This window comes from Haematobia irritans, chromosome 5, assembly GCF_050003625.1.
Source record: "Haematobia irritans isolate KBUSLIRL chromosome 5, ASM5000362v1, whole genome shotgun sequence".
Taxonomy (NCBI): Eukaryota; Metazoa; Arthropoda; class Insecta; order Diptera; family Muscidae; genus Haematobia; species Haematobia irritans.
The window spans coordinates 158,589,032-158,608,234 of record NC_134401.1 but is presented as its reverse complement, the minus strand read 5'-3'; the positions used below and the strand labels follow the sequence as shown (position 1 = coordinate 158,608,234).

General features: G+C 25.0%; 1 long non-coding RNA gene across 1 annotated transcript in view; it reads right to left on the bottom strand.

Moving 5' to 3' along the window:
• Positions 1-4,777: 4,777 nt before the first annotated feature.
• Positions 4,778-19,203, bottom strand: part of LOC142240302 (uncharacterized) — a 115,503-nt gene continuing 101,077 nt past the window's right edge. The window contains exon 4 of the long non-coding RNA XR_012723225.1: positions 4,778-4,802. This is a non-coding gene — a long non-coding RNA (uncharacterized LOC142240302). The remainder of the gene's footprint in view (positions 4,803-19,203) is intronic.

The following is a 19,203-nucleotide window of genomic DNA, read 5'->3' as shown; positions in this document are numbered from 1 at the left end:
GAAAAGTCAAGTTTGTAATGGAAATTTGTATGCCCTTGCATAAAGGATTGAAAGCAAAGAAATAAACAAAAGTCATGTTTTAGATGACATCATGATATCATGTAATATGATAAAAAACTATATGAGAAAAATTTGGAAAAACTTTGAGGAAAATGAATAATGGTACAGACTTTCAGTTGGCAGAAAGACTCAGGACCCTGCCAAAATTTGATCATAAATATACCACAGACATAAGACCAGAAATTCGGTCGAATCTTATGTATCCTCCACCATAGACTGCGCAGAATCTTCAAACCAAATTGTATTTTAGTCTATATGGAGTCTATGTTCGATAAAAAAGGCGGATTAAATATTTATATAAGCCTGATCAGTACATGCACTAAAAAAAATTCATGTCAATTTCTATAGATTTTGTCTTTAAACTAATAATTTTGGTATTGTTTCCGAGCCAAAGAAGCGTATAATTGAAGTAAGGATACTTTTATGGTTCAATTCTCTTTTAAATTTGAATTTTGCGTTCTTGATTCTAGGAAACAAATTTCAAGTTATTCGTTTTTTTCAGCTTTTTTTTCTACACAAAATTATGCTATCGAAGTGTTAAAAATGTGTTAAGTTCCCAGCAAAAAAAATTTGAAAGTTCTTCTAAAGGCACAACTTTAAAAGAACTACCAAAAAGGTCCTCTCAAAGATGTTCTTAATTTTAACTACACAGGAAGATCTTTTAATTAGTTTTATACTTTCCACCATAGGATGGGGGTTATATTAATTTTGTCATGCCGTTTGTAACACATCGAAATATTGCTCTAAGACCCCATAAAAGGTCGTGGTGAAATGCTGAGTCGATCTAAGCATATCCGTCCGTTCGTCTGTTGAAATCGCGCTAACTTCCGAACGAAACAAGCTATCGACTTGAAACTTGACACAAGTAGTTGTTATTGATGTAGGTCAGATGGTATTGCAAAGGGGCCATATTGGATCACTTTTGCGTATAGCCCCCTTGTAAACCGACCACAAATTTGGCTTGCGGACCCTCTTAGAGATGCAAATTGCATCCGATCGGGTTGAAATTTGGCACATGGTGTTGGTATATGGTCTCTAATAAGCGTGCAGGAATTGGTCCCCATCGGTCCATAATTATATATAGCCCCCATATAAACCGATCCCCAGATTTGGCTTGAGGAGCCTCAAAGGGAAGCAAATTTCATACGAACCGCCTGAAATTTGGTACATGATGTTTGCATATGGTCTCTAACAACCATGCAAAAATATCGGTCCATAACAATATATAGGCCCCATATAACCCGATCCTTAGATTTGACCGTCGGAGCCTCATGGAGGAGCCTCTAATCCATGCGAAATTTGGAACGTGTTGTTAGTATACGGTCTCCGACAACCATGCACAAATTTGTATGTATCGGTCCATAATTGTATATAGGCCCCATATAAACCTTCCCCAGATTTGACCTCCGGAGCCTCTTGGAGAAGCAAAATTCATCCGATTCGGTTGAAATTTGGAACGTGGTGTTAGTATATAACAACCATGCTAAAATTGGTCCATATCGGTCTTTAGTTATATATGCCGATCCCCAATCACACCAAAATTGGTCCATATCGGTTCATAACCATGGTTGCCACTTGAGTCAAAAATATTCTACCAATTTTTATACCCTTCACCATTTTTTCTATAGACAATTTTGTGAAAATTTTATTTCTATAGAAAATTTTGGCAAAATTTTATTTCTATAAAAAATTTTGTCAAAATCTTATTTCTATAGAAAATTTTGTTAAAATTTTATTTTTATAGAAAATTTTGTCAATATTTTATTTCTATAGAAAATTTTGTCAAAATTTTATTTCTATAGAAAATTTTGTCAAAATTTTAGTTCTATAAATAATTTTGTCAAAATTTAAATTTTATAGAAAATTTTGCCAAAATTTTATTTATGTAGAAAATTTTGTAAAAATTGTATTTCTATAGAAAATGTTGTCAAAATTTTATTTTTATAGAAAATTTTTGAAAAATTTTATTTCCATTGAAGATTTTGTCAAAATTTTATTTCTATAGAAAATTTTGTCAAAAATTTGTTTCAATAGTAAAATATTCTCAAACTTTTACTTCTATAGAAAATTTTATCAAAATTTTATTTCTATCGAAAATTTTGTCAAAATTTTATTTCAATAGATAATTTCGTAAAAATTTTATTTCTATAAAAAATTTTATCAAAATTTTAATTCTATAAAAAATTTTGTCAACATTTTATTTCTATAGAAAATGTTGTCAAAATTTTATTTCTATAGAAAATTTTTGAAATTTTTTTTTCATTGAAGATTTTGCAAAATTTTATTTGTATAAAAAATTTTATTAAAATTTTAATTCTATAAAAAAATTTGTCAACATTTTATTTCGATAGAAAATTTTATTTCTATCGAACATTTTGTCAAAATTTTATTTCAATAGATAATTTTGTAAAAATTTTATTTCTATAAAAAATTTTATCAAAATTTTAATTCTATAAAAAATTTTGTCAACATTTTATTTCTATAGAAAATTTTGTCAAAATTTTATTTCTATAGAAAATTTTGTCAAAGTTTTATTTCCTATAATAGTCTATAGAAAATTTTGTCAAAATTTATTTCTATAAATAATTTTGTCAAAAAATTATTTCGGTAGAAATTTTATTCAAAATTTTATTTCTATAGACAATTTTGTCAAAAATTTATTTCTATAGAAAATTTTGTCAAAATTGTGTTTCTATTGAAAATTTTGTTAAAAATTTATTTCTATTGAAAATTTTTTCAAATTTTGTTTCTATAAAAAATTTTGCCAAAAATTTTATTTCTATAGAAAATGTTGTCAAAATTTTATTTCTATAGAAAATTTTGTCAAAATTTTATTTCTATAGACAATTTTGTCAAAATTTTATTTCTATCGAAAAATTTGTCAAAATTTTATTTCTTTTTGAAAATTTTCTCAAAAATTTATTTCTATAGAAAATTTTGTCAAAATTTTATTTCGATCGAAAAATTTGTCAAAATTTTATTTCTTTTTAAAAATTTTCTCAAAAATTTATTTCTAAAGAGAATTTTGTCAATTTTTTTTATAGAAAATTTTGTTAAAATTTTATTTCTAGAGAAAATTTTGTTTAAATTTTATTTCTATAGAAAATTTTGTTAAAATTTTATTTCCATAGAAAATTTTGTTAAAATTTTATTTCTATAGAAAATTTTGTCAAAATTTTATTTCTATAGAAAATTTTTGAAAAATTTTATTTCTATAGAAACAGCCTTCAATAATGGTGATATCGTCCTGAAATTTGGTACAGATTCGTCTTTTGTTTACCGGCAGGTCAAGTTCGAAGATGGGATATATCGGTCCAAGTTTTGATATAGTCTCTACATAAACCGACCTCCCGATTTGGGGTCTAAAGCTTATAAAAACTGCAGTTTTTATCCAATTTGCCTGAAATTGGGAATCTAGAGGTATTTTAAGACCATCAATAAGTGTATCAAAAATGGTGCCTATGGGTCAATTTTTTTTGGTACAGCGCCCATATGGACCGATTTCCCGATTTTGCTTCTTGAGCGCCTAGAAAGTGTATTTTCTATCCAATTTGCCTTAACTTGGAAATCTAGACGTATTCTAGGACCATAAAGAGGTGTGCCGAAAATCAGGTTTATCGGTCCATGTTTTTATATAGCCACCATATAGACCGATCTCCCGACTTTCTTTCTTGGGCTTCTAGAATGCGTAGTTTTTACCCAATTTGCCTGGAATTAAAAATCTAGAGGTATTCTAGGAAAATAAAGAGAAGTGTCGAAAATGATGATTTTTTTTACGCCCAAATTTTCGAACTAACAATCTTTTTAGGTATTACTTCCTAAGCTTCTATTTTTAGAAACTCACACATGAATATATGCCATAAAGCTAACTTCTATATATTTTAAAAATATTTATTTAATCTTATTAATAAAAAAAATTATTTTAGGTTTATTTGACAAATCAATAGAAACTATTCCATATATTTTAAAATTCCAAGGAACAGAATATTCGATTTAATTTTCCTTTTTTTCCTTCTCTTCTCTAGAAACTAAAAAAAATAAATCCCAAGAAAACTTTTCAAAGCATAACATTTTAAGGACAATTTTCTTGTAAAGTGGTAAATATTAAATTCTCATACACACAGAACAAATGTGTTTAATCGAGTGAGAAAGAGAGAGTGAGAGAATGAGACGCAATTTCCCCCTATATACACATACAAATATTAAATATAGAGAATTCCTACAGAGTATATCTGTTACAAAGATTTTTATTCATTTCCCAACATACAACATTGTTTATGTGTGTGTTTTTGTCCTTCTCGATCAACAAGGATACCTTAAATATTTCTGTTTTTTTTATCAATAAAACAAACACACAATTGCATAAGGCATGACAAAATATTTGCACATTTTTTGACAAAAGAAGAAACTTTAAATAAATTTCATTCTTTATCGAAGAATTACATGCATAAGCATACGTAAACTTTCTTTTGTGATTGTCAACAAAAATTCATGCAAAACAAAAAAAAAAAACAAACAAACATTCTTTTTGTCATAAATAACTTTTCTTTAGTAATTGTTTTTAAATACTTTTAAAAATATGAGCAATGTGATTTTCTTAAATGGCAGGAAGAAAGAGATAAGGAATGTTTGCTTTTATGTGAGATATGGTAATTTTAGTTCTTCATAGTTTTAAAAAATATTGTAATTTTTTTTTTTTGATGTTTTAGTTACTTACTTTGTGATGGCTTTGTAGAAAAATCCTGAAAAATAAATAAAATTGAGTTATTAAAATATAGTTGAGTAATTAAAACATATAATTAATAAGAATGTAAAATTTGAAAACAAATTTTTTGTAATTTCAAACAATTTTGGCTAATCGATTTTTGTATTGTTTTGAAAATTAAATTTTATTGACGTAAATTTTATTGTGTAAAGTCACCTACTCGAAATTTTACGAATGAATAGAAAAATAGAATTTTAATTTGAAGTGACCACCACGACCCCCACTTACAGGACCATATATTTTCCACGAAATTCTGCTTAAGTGAAACGCAAGGTGCCCTAAACAGAAAAAAATATATTTGTGATTCAATCACATAATAAATTAATACAATTAATTAATTTTAAAATAATTTTAATAATTTTATAACTAAAATTGTTTCCATTGTGAAAACCATGGTATCACTTACAGAATTAATTAGAAATAAAATATAAACCTGAAAAATTAATTTGTTTTAGTTATTAAACTAAATTATTTATTTTATTATTTCCTTTAGAAATTTTTAAAAAATTTTCTATAGAAATGCAATTTCGAAATTTCAACAGAAAATTGTATGATTCTCATCCTGTACTTTAATTATAAGACCTTGTCTTGTTGTGCTTGTAAACATTAAATAAAAAAATAAATTAATAAAAAAATTCTATATAAACGAAGTTTTGACAAAATTTCCTATAGAAACGAAATTTTGACAAAATTTCCTATAGAAATGAACATTTGATAGAATTTATTATAGTAATTAAATTTTGACAAAATTTTCTATAGAAATGGTATTTTGACAAAATTTCCTTTAGAATTGAAATTTTGACAAAATTTCCTATAGAAGTGAAATTTTGACAAAATTTCCTATAGACGTGAACTTTTGACAAAATTTCCTATAGAAATGAAATTTTGACACCATTTCCCATACAAATGAAATTTTAACAAAATTTCCACTAGAAATGAAATTTTGACAAAATTTCCTATAGAAACGAAATTTTGACAAAATTTCCTATAGAAATGAAATTGTGACAAAATTTCCCATACAAATGAAATTTAAAAAAAATTTCCTATAGAAATGAAATTTTGACAAAATTTCCCCTACAAATGAAATTTTGACAAAATTTCCACTAGAAATGAAATTTTGACAAAATTTCCTATAGAAATGAAATTTTGACAAAATTTTCTATAGAAATGAAATTTTGACAAAATTTCCTATAGAAATGAAATTTTGACAAAATTTCCTATAGAAATGAGATTTTGACAAAATTTCCTATCAAAATAAAATTTTGACAAAATTTCCTATCAAAATAAAATTTTGACAAAATTTCTTATAGAAATGAAATTTTGACAAAATTTATTATAGAAATGAAATTTTGACAAAATTTCCTATAGAAGTGAAATTTTGACAAAATTTCCTATAGAAGGGAACTTTTGACAAAATTTCCTATAGAAATGAAATTTTGACAAAATTTCCCATACAAATGAAATTTTAAAAAAATTTCCTATAGAAATGAAATTTTGACAAAATTTCCAATAGAAATGAAATTTTGACAAAATTTCCTATAGAAATGAAATTTTGACAAAATTTCCTATCGAAATTAAATTTTGATAAAATTTCCTATAGAAATGAAATGTTGACAAAATTTCCTATAGAAGTGAAATTTTGACAAAACTTCACATACAAATGAAATTTTTTAAAAAATTTCCTACAGAAATGAAATTTTGACAAAATTTCCTATAGAAATGAAATTTTGACAAAATTTATTATAGAAATGAAATTTTTACAAAATTTCCTATAGAAATGAAATTTTGACAAAATTTCCTATAGAAATGAAATTTTGACAACATTTCCTATAGAAATGAAATTTTTAAAAAATTTCCTATAGAAATGAAATTTTAAAAAAATTTCCTATAGAAATGAAATTTTGACAAAATTTCCGACAGAAATGAAATTTTGACAAAATTTCCTATAGAAATGAGATTTTGACAGAATTTCTTATAGAAATGAAATTTTGACAAAATTTCCTATCAAAATAAAATTTTGACAAAATTTCTTATAGAAATGAAATTTTGACAAAATTTATTATAGAAATGAAATTTTGACAAAATTTCCTATAGAAGTGAAATTTTGACAAAATTTCCTATAGAAGGGAACTTTTGACAAAATTTCCTATAGAAATGAAATTTTGACAAAATTTCCCATACAAATGAAATTTTAAAAAAATTTCCTATAGAAATGAAATTTTGACAAAATTTCCAATAGAAATGAAATTTTGACAAAATTTCCTATAGAAATGAAATTTTGACAAAATTTCCTATCGAAATTAAATTTTGATAAAATTTCCTATAGAAATGAAATGTTGACAAAATTTCCTATAGAAGTGAAATTTTGACAAAACTTCCCATACAAATGAAATTTTTTAAAAAATTTCCTACAGAAATGAAATTTTGACAAAATTTCCTATAGAAATGAAATTTTGACAAAATTTATTATAGAAATGAAATTTTTACAAAATTTCCTATAGAAATGAAATTTTGACAAAATTTCCTATAGAAATGAAATTTTGACAACATTTCCTATAGAAATGAAATTTTTAAAAAATTTCCTATAGAAATGAAATTTTAAAAAAATTTCCTATAGAAATGAAATTTTGACAAAATTTCCGACAGAAATGAAATTTTGACAAAATTTCCTATAGAAATGAGATTTTGACAGAATTTCTTATAGAAATGAAATTTTGACAAAATTTCCTATCAAAATAAAATTTTGACAAAATTTCTTATAGAAATGAAATTTTGACAAAATTTATTATAGAAATGAAATTTTGACAAAATTTCCTATAGAAGTGAAATTTTGACAAAATTTCCTATAGAAGGGAACTTTTGACAAAATTTCCTATAGAAATGAAATTTTGACAAAATTTCCCATACAAATGAAATTTTAAAAAAATTTCCTATAGAAATGAAATTTTGACAAAATTTCCAATAGAAATGAAATTTTGACAAAATTTCCTATAGAAATGAAATTTTGACAAAATTTCCTATCGAAATTAAATTTTGATAAAATTTCCTATAGAAATGAAATGTTGACAAAATTTCCTATAGAAGTGAAATTTTGACAAAACTTCCCATACAAATGAAATTTTTTAAAAAATTTCCTACAGAAATGAAATTTTGACAAAATTTCCTATAGAAATGAAATTTTGACAAAATTTATTATAGAAATGAAATTTTTAAAAAATTTCTTATAGAAATGAAATTTTAAAAAAATTTCCTATAGAAATGAAATTTTGACAAAATTTCCGACAGAAATGAAATTTTGACATAATTTCATATAGAAATGAAATTTTGACAAAATTTCCTATAGAAATGAAATTTTGACAAAATTTCCTATAGAAATGAAATTTTGACAAAATTTGCCATACAAATGAAATTTTAAAAAATTTCCTATAGAAATGAAATTTTGACAAAATTTCCCATACAAATGAAATTTTAACAATATTTCCACTAGAAATGAAATTTTGACAAAATTTCCTATAGAAATGAAATTTTGACAAAATTTTCTATAGAAATGAAATTTTGACAAAATTTCCTATAGAAATGAAATTTTGACAAAATTTCCTATAGAAATGAAATTTTGACAAAATTTCCTATAGAAATGAGATTTTGACAGAATTTCTTATAGAAATGAAATTTTGACAAAATTTCCTGTCAAAATAAAATTTTGACAAAATTTCTTATAGAAATGAAATTTTGACAAAATTTATTATAGAAATGAAATTTTGACAAAATTTCCTATAGAAGTGAAATTTTGACAAAATTTCCTATAGAAGGGAACTTTTGACAAAATTTCCTATAGAAATGAAATTTTGACAAAATTTCCCATACAAATGAAATTTTAAAAAAATTTCCTATAGAAATGAAATTTTGACAAAATTTCCAATAGAAATGAAATTTTGACAAAATTTCCTATAAAAATGAAATTTTGACAAAATTTCCTATCGAAATGAAATTTTGATAAAATTTCCTATAGAAATGAAATGTTGACAAAATTTCCTATAGAAGTGAAATTTTGACAAAATTTCCCATAAAAATGAAATTTTTTAAAAAATTTCCTACAGAAATGAAATTTTGACAAAATTTCCTATAGAAATGAAATTTTGACAAAATTTATTATAGAAATGAAATTTTGACAAAATTTCCTATAGAAATGAAATTTTGACAAAATTTCCTATAGAAATGAAATTTTGACAAAATTTCCTATAGAAATGAAATTTTGACAAAATTTCCTATAGAAATGAAATTTTGACAACATTTCCCATAGAAATTAAATTTTTAAAAAATTTCCTATAGAAATGAAATTTTGACAAAATTTCCTATAGAAATGAAATTTTGACAAAATTTCCCATACAAATGAAATTTTTTAAAAAATTTCCTACAGAAATGAAATTTTGACAAAATTTCCTATATAAATAAAGTTTTGACAAAATTTCCTATAGAAATTAAATTTTGATAAAATTTCCTATAGAAATGAAATTTTGACAAAATTTCCTATAGAAATGAAATTTTGACAAAATTTCCTATAGAAATGAAATTTTGACAAAATTTCCTATAGAAATGCAATTTTGACAAAATTTCCTATATAAATAAAATTTTGACAAAATTTCTTTTAGAAATGAAATTTTGACAAAATTTCCTATACAAATGAAATTTTCATAAAATTTCTTATAGAAATAATATATTGACAGAATTTCCTATAAAATCAAAAGTTTGACAAAATTTTCTATAGAAATTAAACTTATACAAAATATTCTATAGATATAAAATTTAGACAAAATTTTCTATAGCAATAAAACTTTCAGAAAATTATTTGTGGAAATAAAATTTTCAAAATATTTTTTATAGAAATAAAAATTTGTCAAAATTTCCTATAGAAACAAAAGTTTGACAAAATTTTCTATAGAAACAAAAGTTTGACAACATTTTCTATAGAAATAAAATGTTGACAAAACTTTCTGCAGAAATAAAATTTTGACAAAATTTTCTATAGATATACAATTTAGACAAAATTTTCTATGGAAATAAAATGTAGACAAAATTTTCTATAGATATAAAAATTTGACAAAATTTTCTATAGAAAAAAAAAAATTGACAAAAATTTCTATATAAATAAAAATTTGACAGAATTTTCTATTGAAATAAAATTTTCAAAAAAATTCCTATAGAAATGAAATTTTGACAAAATTTCCTATAGAAATGAAATTTTGACAAAATTTCCTATAGAAATGAAATTTTGGCAAAAATTCCTATAGAAATGAAATTTTGACAAAATTTAGTATAGAAGTGAAATTTTGGCAAAATTTCCTATAGAAATGAAATTTTGACAAAATTTCCTATAGAAATGAAATTTTGACAAAATTTCCCGTACAAATGAAATTTTCATAAAATTTCTTATAGAAATAAAATATTGACAAAATTTCCTATAAAATCAAAAGTTTGACAAAATTTTCTATAGAAATTAAATTTAGACAAAATATTCTATAGATATAGAATTTAGACAAAATTTTCTATAGCAATAAAACTTTCAGAAAATTATTTGTGGAAATAAGATTTTCAAAATATTTTCTATAGTAATAAAAATTTGACAAAATTTATTATAGAAACAAAATTTTGACAAAATTTTCTATAGAAATAAAATGTTGACAAAACGTTCTGCAGAAATAAAATTTTGACAAAATTTTCTATAGATATAATATTTTGACAAAATTTTCTATAGACATAAAATGTAGATAAAATTTTGTATAGATATAAAATTTTGACAAACTTTTCTATAGAAATGAAATGTTGACCAAATTTTCTATAGAAATGAAATTTTGGCACAATTTTCTATAGAAATAAAATTTTGTCAAAATTGTCTATTGAAATCAAATTTTGTTAAAAAAGATTAAACCGATTTCTCGAAAACAAAAATACCCACAAAAATCTCCAAATCCTCAAGTTCCCAACTCAGAAATTTCGTCCCCATTCACGAAAAAATATCCCCAATTTGGGGCGAAATCCTCAAATCCGGGCTGGGAAAAATCTAGCATGAATTGCTCTCATGCGGTAAAACTTTTAACTTGGAACTTCACTGACAACCATGGGAAAGTCAGAAGGAAACAAACGCCGATAAGAGGACAGATTTGGCCAATATAAGAGGAATTGTATTTTAACATTTTGACTGCTAAAACTCCATTTCCCCACTTAGTTTCGATTTATTTATATATAAGCTATACATATTTTCCATATTGATAAGCACTAGAATGTCTTTTTATAAACTTCTTTAACAATAAACGAAAAATATGGAATTTTTTTTAGAAAAAACTCATATAGCTCTTGAACTAAATAAGGTAGGTCCTCAAAATTGTTTTTTTTTACACACTGTTAGTACAAGAAAACTAGAAGAAAAATTTATGTTTTTAACAATACGTTTATTTCGGTAGTGAAAGTGTTAAGCAGGACCACCCAATCCCACAGACATCGAAAAAAGCTCCGTAAGCAGTCCAATCGTTCACTGTAGTGTGAAAAATTGGACCGAGTGGAAAAAGCAATTGCTCAAAAGCGGCCAGCCTTAGCAAAAAGAAGAGGAATTTCGTTCCATCAAGGCAATGCCAAGCTGTACAAATTGATAGTGACTGAGCAGAAGCTCTTGGGGCTTGAATGGTCAACATTTTTTTAGTTAGTGAATATGTTTTTCAGTGTACTTATAAATCATACCCATAGTGCAGGCTATATGACTTTTTGGCCCAGTCGATTTTAGTCCCATTCCTATCATTGTTTAAACGAAAAAAACTATATTGTATAATCTAAATACATACCGCATTATAAAGTTAACATGTCCCTTGATAAACATATCCAACATGATACTTGTAAATACATTTTTACAGACTTAATAATATTTGCACAAATTATTACTACATTGTTTGTGAAACTGAGCAACAAATATTTAACAAACTAATCCAATGATTCATAGAAATAAATTTATTTAAAATTCACACACACACATACATACACACACAAGCATATCATCATACACCTGAGGAAATGTGATAGGTTAAAAAGTTTTTATACCAAGTGTGAGTATGTGCTTTTTTGGACTAAATGTCAGGTAATAACCATGATCCAATACAATTTAACCTAGGCAAACAATATTTTTTAAAAGCCACTCTCCTCCCCAACAAAAAAAAAATATTTGCATGGAGATGGAGGTAGGAACTCAATCAATCATCCATTAACATTGCAAACGGCCAATAGAGAAAAAACAAACTCAAATGAAAATAATAGTGGGAAAATATGAATTTCATAGTTGATTGCCTAGAATGAACATCTGTCGCTATTGTGGTGGTCTCTGTGTCAAACAGCCATTTATTTCATCTACACATGTCACTGTGTGTGTGTGTATGAAATTGTGTTTACCCATGTGTGAGGTTTTGATATGACTGTAAATATGAAAATATGCCACTAAAGCTAAAATTTTAATACACAAAACACACATTGATAGTGCTATCAGAAGTTTACTAAAAAAAATGTAATTTTGATGTTGTATATACATATATACATATATATATATATATTTTTTTTTTTTGAAAATTCCAATGCAACTCATGAGTTGGTGGATAAAAATATTAAATGCAAAAAAAAAAAAACAAGTATATACGGCCGTAAGTTCGGCCAGGCCGAATCTTATGTACCCTCCACCATGGATTGCGTAGGAACTTCTACTAAAGGCTGTCATCCACAATCGAATTACTTGGGTTGCGGTAACACTTGCCAATGGCAAGGTATCGTAAAACTTTTTAACACTGTCTTCTAAATTGTAAGTTAGCCCATACGGGGTATATATTAAACGAAAAAAGGCCGATTAAATACGTATATAATCTAGTTTGACAAAATTTTCTATAGAAATAAAATTTTGACAAAACTTTCTATAGAAATGAAACCTTGACAAAATTTTCTATAGAAATAAAATTTTGACAAAATTTTCTATAGAAATAAAAATTTGACAAAATTTTCTATAGAAATAAAAACTTGACAAAATTTTCTATAGAAATAAAATGTTGACAAAATTTTCTATGGAAGTAAAATGTTTTTACAAAATTTTCTATAGAAATAAACTTTTGACAAACATTTTTATAGAAATAAACTTTTGACAAAACTTTCTATAGAAATGAAATTTTAACAAAACTTTCTATAGTAATAAAATTTGACAAAATTTTCTATGGAAATAAAGTTTTGGTAGATTACAAAAATTTTCTATAGAAATAAAATTTTGACAAAATTTTCTATGGAAATAAAATTTTGACAAACATTTGTATAGAAATAAACTTTTGACAAAACTTTCTATAGAAATGAAATTTTGACAAAACTTTCTATAGTAATAAAATTTGACAAAATTTTCTATGGAAATAAAGTTTTGGTAGATTATTTTTGGCGATATGGACCAATTTTTGTGTAATAAGTCATCGGCTATATATAACTAAAGACCGATATGGACCAATTTTTACATGGCTGTTAGAGGCCATATATTGACAAAATGTACCAAATTTCAGCCGTATCGGATGAATTTTGCTCTTCCAAGAGGCTCCGGAGGTCAAATCTGGGGATCGGTTTATATGGGGGCTATATATAATTATGGACCGATAAATTTCAATCGGATCGGATGAATTTTGCCCGTCCAAGAGGCTCCGGAGGTCAAATCTGGGGATCGGTTTATATGGGGGCTATATATAATTATGGACCGATATGGACCAATTTTTGCATGGTTGTTAGAGACCGTATACTAAGACCACGTACCAAATTTCAACAGGATCGGATGAATTTTGCTGCTCCGGGAGGCTCCCCAAGCCAAATTTGGGGATCGGTTTATATGGGGGCTATACGTAAACGTGGTCCGATATGGCCCATTTTCAATACCATCCGACCTACATCAATAACAACTACTTGTGCCAAGTTTCAAGTCGATAGCTTGTTTCGTTCGGAAGTTAGCGTGACTTCCACAGACGGACGGACAGCCGGACAGACGGACAGACGGACGGACGGACAGACGGACAGACGGACGGACGGACGGACATGCTTAGATCGACTCAGAATTTCACCACGACCCAGAATATATATACTTTATGGGGTCTTAGAGCAATATTTCGATGTGTTACAAACGGAATGACAAAGTTAATATACCCCCATCCTATGGTGGAGGGTATAATGAATGGTGAATCGTGGTCTATCGATATGCGAATATTAGGATGTACCATTAAATAGTGGGCTATATATAAATTTTTTTTTGTCATGCTATATAACTTTTTAAGTACTTCATTTTATACAATAACCTCTTTATCAAATTTACCCAGCAAAAACTCCTATTACCAGGTATGAGTACAAGTATACCTGCGCCAAATTCGTAACAACTTCCTCGTACATATATCAGTAGTAATACTTTTACACGGGCATGACATTGGAGGAAAGTACTTCCGTGCAAGCATACCAGCAGTCGAAAGATAAGTACTTATTCGCAAGCATACCAGCTCTCCAAAACTAATATCTTTACCATAAAGATAGCCAAAACGTGCGAACTCACCCCTGTTGTTTTATAATGCAACACACTATACCACGCTCCAGGGCATGGATCTATTCAATGATGTTATTTTGTAATATAAATTATGTACTATACAACTTTAGAAAACAAAGATATATTTTATTGGGAATTTTTTCTGAAATGTAATTTGGCATTTCTTATCGCTACTATTAACGGTGCCCATTGTAGAGCCGAACCCGGACCTCAAGATATGATTTTGATTACCGGTATTAATAGAAAGAATCACTTTTTGCCTACACAGGTAAGTTATTATTTTTAAATCCCAGGTAATACTGCAAGTAGTAACTTTTTGATTACCGGTATTACTGAAGGAATCACTAGTGCTTACCAAGTTTTTGCTGGGTATAACCCAATTTCCTCACCAATTACAAATATTAACGATGATTCAAACAGTATTTTAAGATTACATATCCGTTTGTAAGCATTTTTAATGTACAGCCTGAAAGTATGCTACAATATTTTCTACAGTAGGTTAGTCACCACTATTACCACAATTAACTAGATTTTTACTATTTGGAAGAATGGTAGAATTTATATTTTAAATATTTTGATACTTAGTAGAAAATATTCCCCTTCCACTAAAAGGTATTTAAATAAAATGTTGACAACATTTTCTATAGAAATGCATTTTCACCAAAAATTTTTTAAAATTAAAATTTTAATAGAATTTTCTATTTTAGGCAAAAATTTCTATAGGGATAAAATTTTGACAAAAATTTCTACAGCAATCAAAATTTTAACAAAATTTTATATAGAAATAAAATTTTGACAAAATTTTCTATAGAAATAAAATTTTGACAAAATTTTCTATAGAAATAAAATTTTGACAAAATTTTCTATAGAAATTAAAATTTGACAAACTTCCTATAGAAATTAAATCTTGACAAAATTCTCTATAGAAATAAAATTTTGACAAAATTTTCTATAGAAATAAAATTTTGACAAAATTTTCTATAGAAATTAAAATTTGACAAAACTTCCTATAGAAATTAAATCTTGACAAAATTCGCTATAGAAATAAAATTTTGACAAAATTTTCTAGAGCAATAAAATTTAAAAAAAAAAATTATATAAAAATAAAATTTTGACAAAATTTTCAATAGAAATAAACTTTTGACAAAATTTTCAATAGAAATGAAATCTTGACAAAATTCTCTATAGAAATAAAATTTTGACAAAATTTTCTACAGAAATAAAATTTTGACAAAATTTTGTATAGGAATAAAATTTTGACAAAATTTTCTATAGAAATGAAATTTTGACAAAATTTTCTATAAACATAAAATTTTGACAAAACTTTCTATAGAAATAAAATCTTGATAAAATTTTCTATAAAAAAATTTTTGACAAAAATTTTTATAAAAATAAAATTTTCGCAAAATTATCTACAGATATAAAATCTTGGCGGGTTTTTGCTACAGAAATAAAATTTTGACAAATTTTCCTATAGAAATACATTTATGCAAAAAAGTTTTTAAAATTAAAATTTTAAAAGAATTTTCTATTTTTGGCAAAAATGTCTATAGGAATAAAATTTTGACAAAATTTTATATAGAAATAAAATTGTGACAAAATTTTCTATAGAAATGAAAATTTGACAAAACTTCCTATAGAAATTAAATTTTGACAAAATTTTCTATAGAAAAAAATTTTGACAAAATTTTCTATAAAAATAAAGTTTTAGCAAAATTAGCAAAATGGGAGCCACCGTGGTGCAATGGTTAGCATGCCGCCTTGCATACACAAGGTCGTGGGTTCGATTCCTACTACGACCGAACACCAAAAAGTTTTTCAGCGGTGGATTATCCCACCTCAGTAATGCTGGTGACATTTCTGAGGGTTTCAAAGCTTCTCTAAGTGGTTTCACTAGAATGTGGAACGCCGTTCGGACTCGGCTATAAAAAGGAGGTCCCTTGTCATTGAGCTTAACATGGAATCGGGCAGCACTCAGTGATAAGAGAGAAGTTCACCACTGTGGTATCACAATGGACTGAATAGTCTAAGTGAGCCTGATATATCGGGCTGCCACATAACCTAACCTAACCTAACCTATCTACAGATAAAAAATCTTGGCGGGTTTTTCTACAGAAATAAAACTTTGACTAATTTTTCTATAGAAATAAAATTTTAACAATTTTTTATATAGAAATAAAATTTTGACAAAATTTTCTATAGAAGAAAAATGTTGACAAATTTTTCTATAGAAATAAAATTTTAACAAATTTTTTTTTATAGAAATAAAATTGTGACAAAATTGTCGATAGAAATAAGATTTTGAAAATCGGGTTTAGAAATAAAATTTTGACAAAATTTTCGATACAGAAAGAATGTTCGCGAAAATTTGTCCAATTAAAGTCTTAATTGAGTTTTAAAAAATATTCAATCAAAAATTTAATTGATTCAACAAATTTTTTAATTGAAACAAAAATCAATTACAAAAATTAACAGTATCAATTAATTTTGTAATTGGATCAATTAATTTGTTAATTGACTTCCAATTAATTTTTGATTCAATACTAGCATTTCTGTGATTGAAGACATTAATTGTATCAATTAATTTCGTGATTGAATCAGAAACAAATTTCTCGTGTGTATGGAAATAAAGTTTTGATAAAATTTTCTATAGAAATGAAATTTTAACAAAATTTCCCAAAGAAATAAAATTTTGACAAAATTTCCTATAGAAATGAATTTTTGACAAAATTTTCTATGGAAATAAAATTTTGACAAAATTTTCTACAGAAATAAAATTTTGACAACATTTTCTATGGAAATAAAATTTTGACAAAATCTTCAATGAAAATAAAATTTTGACAGAATTTTCTATAGAAATAAAATTTTGACAAAATTTTTTATAGAAATGAAATTTTACCAAAATTTCCTAAAGATATAAAATTTTGACAACATTTTGTATAGAAATAAAATTTGGACAAAATTTCCTAGAGAAATGAACTTGTGACAAAATATCCTATAGAAATGAAATTTCAACAAAATTTCCTATAGAAATGAAATTTTGACAAAGTTTCCTATAGAAATAAAATTTTAACAAAATTTCCCAAAGAAATCAAATTTTGACAAAATTTGCTATAGAAATGAATTGTTGACAAAATTTCCGATAGAAGTAACATTGTGACTAAATTTTCTACAGAAATACAATTTTGACAACATTTTCTATGGAAATAAAATTTTGACAAGATTTTCTATGGAAATAAAATTTTCTATAAAAATAAAATTTTGACTAAATTTTCTATAGAAATAAAATTTTGACAAAATAATCTATAGAAATGAAATTCCTGGCAGAATTTTCTAAAGAAATGATATTTTAACAAAATTTCCTAAAGAAATAAAATTTTGACATAATTTTCCATAGAAATAAAATTTGAATAAAATTTCCTAGAGAAATGAAATTTCGACAACATTTCCTGTAGAAATGAAATTTTGACAAAATTTCCTATAGAAATAAAATTTTTAGAAAATTTCCTATAGCAATAAAATTTGGACAAAAGTTTTTACAGAAATAAAATTTGAACAAAATTTTCGATAGAAGTTATAGAGACATAATAGAGAAATACAATTTTGACCAAATTTTACAGAGAAATAAAATTTCGACAAAATTTTCCAAAACTTTGGCAAATATTTGACACAATTTTCTATAGAAATAAAATTTTGAAAACAATTTGGACATAAATAATATTTTAAAAATTTTTTATAAAAACAAAAAATTTCGACAAAATTATCTATAGAAATAAAATTTTTGACAATATTTTCTATAGAAATTAAATTTTAACAAAAATTCCTAAAGAAATAAAATTTTGACATAATTTCCTATAGAAATAAAATTTGGACAAAATTTCCTAGCGAAATGAAATTGAGACAAAATTTCCTATAGAAAGGACATTCCGACAAAATTTTCTATAGACATGAAATTTTGACAAAATTTTCTGTAGAAATAAAATTTTTACAAAATTTGCTATAGAAATAAAATTTTGACAAATTTTTCTATAGAACTAAATATTTGACAAAATTTTCTACAAAACTAAAATTTTGACAAACTTTTCTATGGAAATAAAATTTTGACAAAATTTTCTATGGAAATAAAATTTTGACAAAATTATCTATAGAAATCAAAATGTTGACATAATTATCTATAGGAATAAAATTTTTGACAGAATTTTCTATAGAAATGAAATTTTAACAAAATTTCCTAAAGAAATAAAATTTTGATATAATTGCCTATAAAAATAAAAATTGAACAAAATTTCTTATAGACATGAAATTTTAACAAAATTTCCTATAGGAATAAAATTTTGAGAAAATTTTCTATAGCTATAAATTTTTGACAAAAGTTTCGCCAGAAATAAAATTTGAACAAAATTTTCGATAGAAGTTATAGAGACATAATGGGGAAATAAAAGTTTGACAAAATTTTCCAGAGAAATAAAATTTTGAAAAAAATTTCGGCATAAATAATATTTTGAAAATTTTTTATAGCTACAAAAAATTTCGATAAAATTATCTATAGAAATAAAATTTTTGACAAAATTTTCTATAGAAATGAAATTTTAACAAAAATTCCTAAAGAAACAAAAATTTGACATAATTTCCTATAGAAATAAAATTTGGACAAAATTTCCTAGAGAAATGAAATTGTGACAAAATTTCATATAGAAATGACATTTCGACAAAATTTTCTGTAGACATGAAATTTTGACAAAATTTTCTATAGAAATAAAATTTTTACAAAATTTTCTATAGAAATAAAATTTTGACA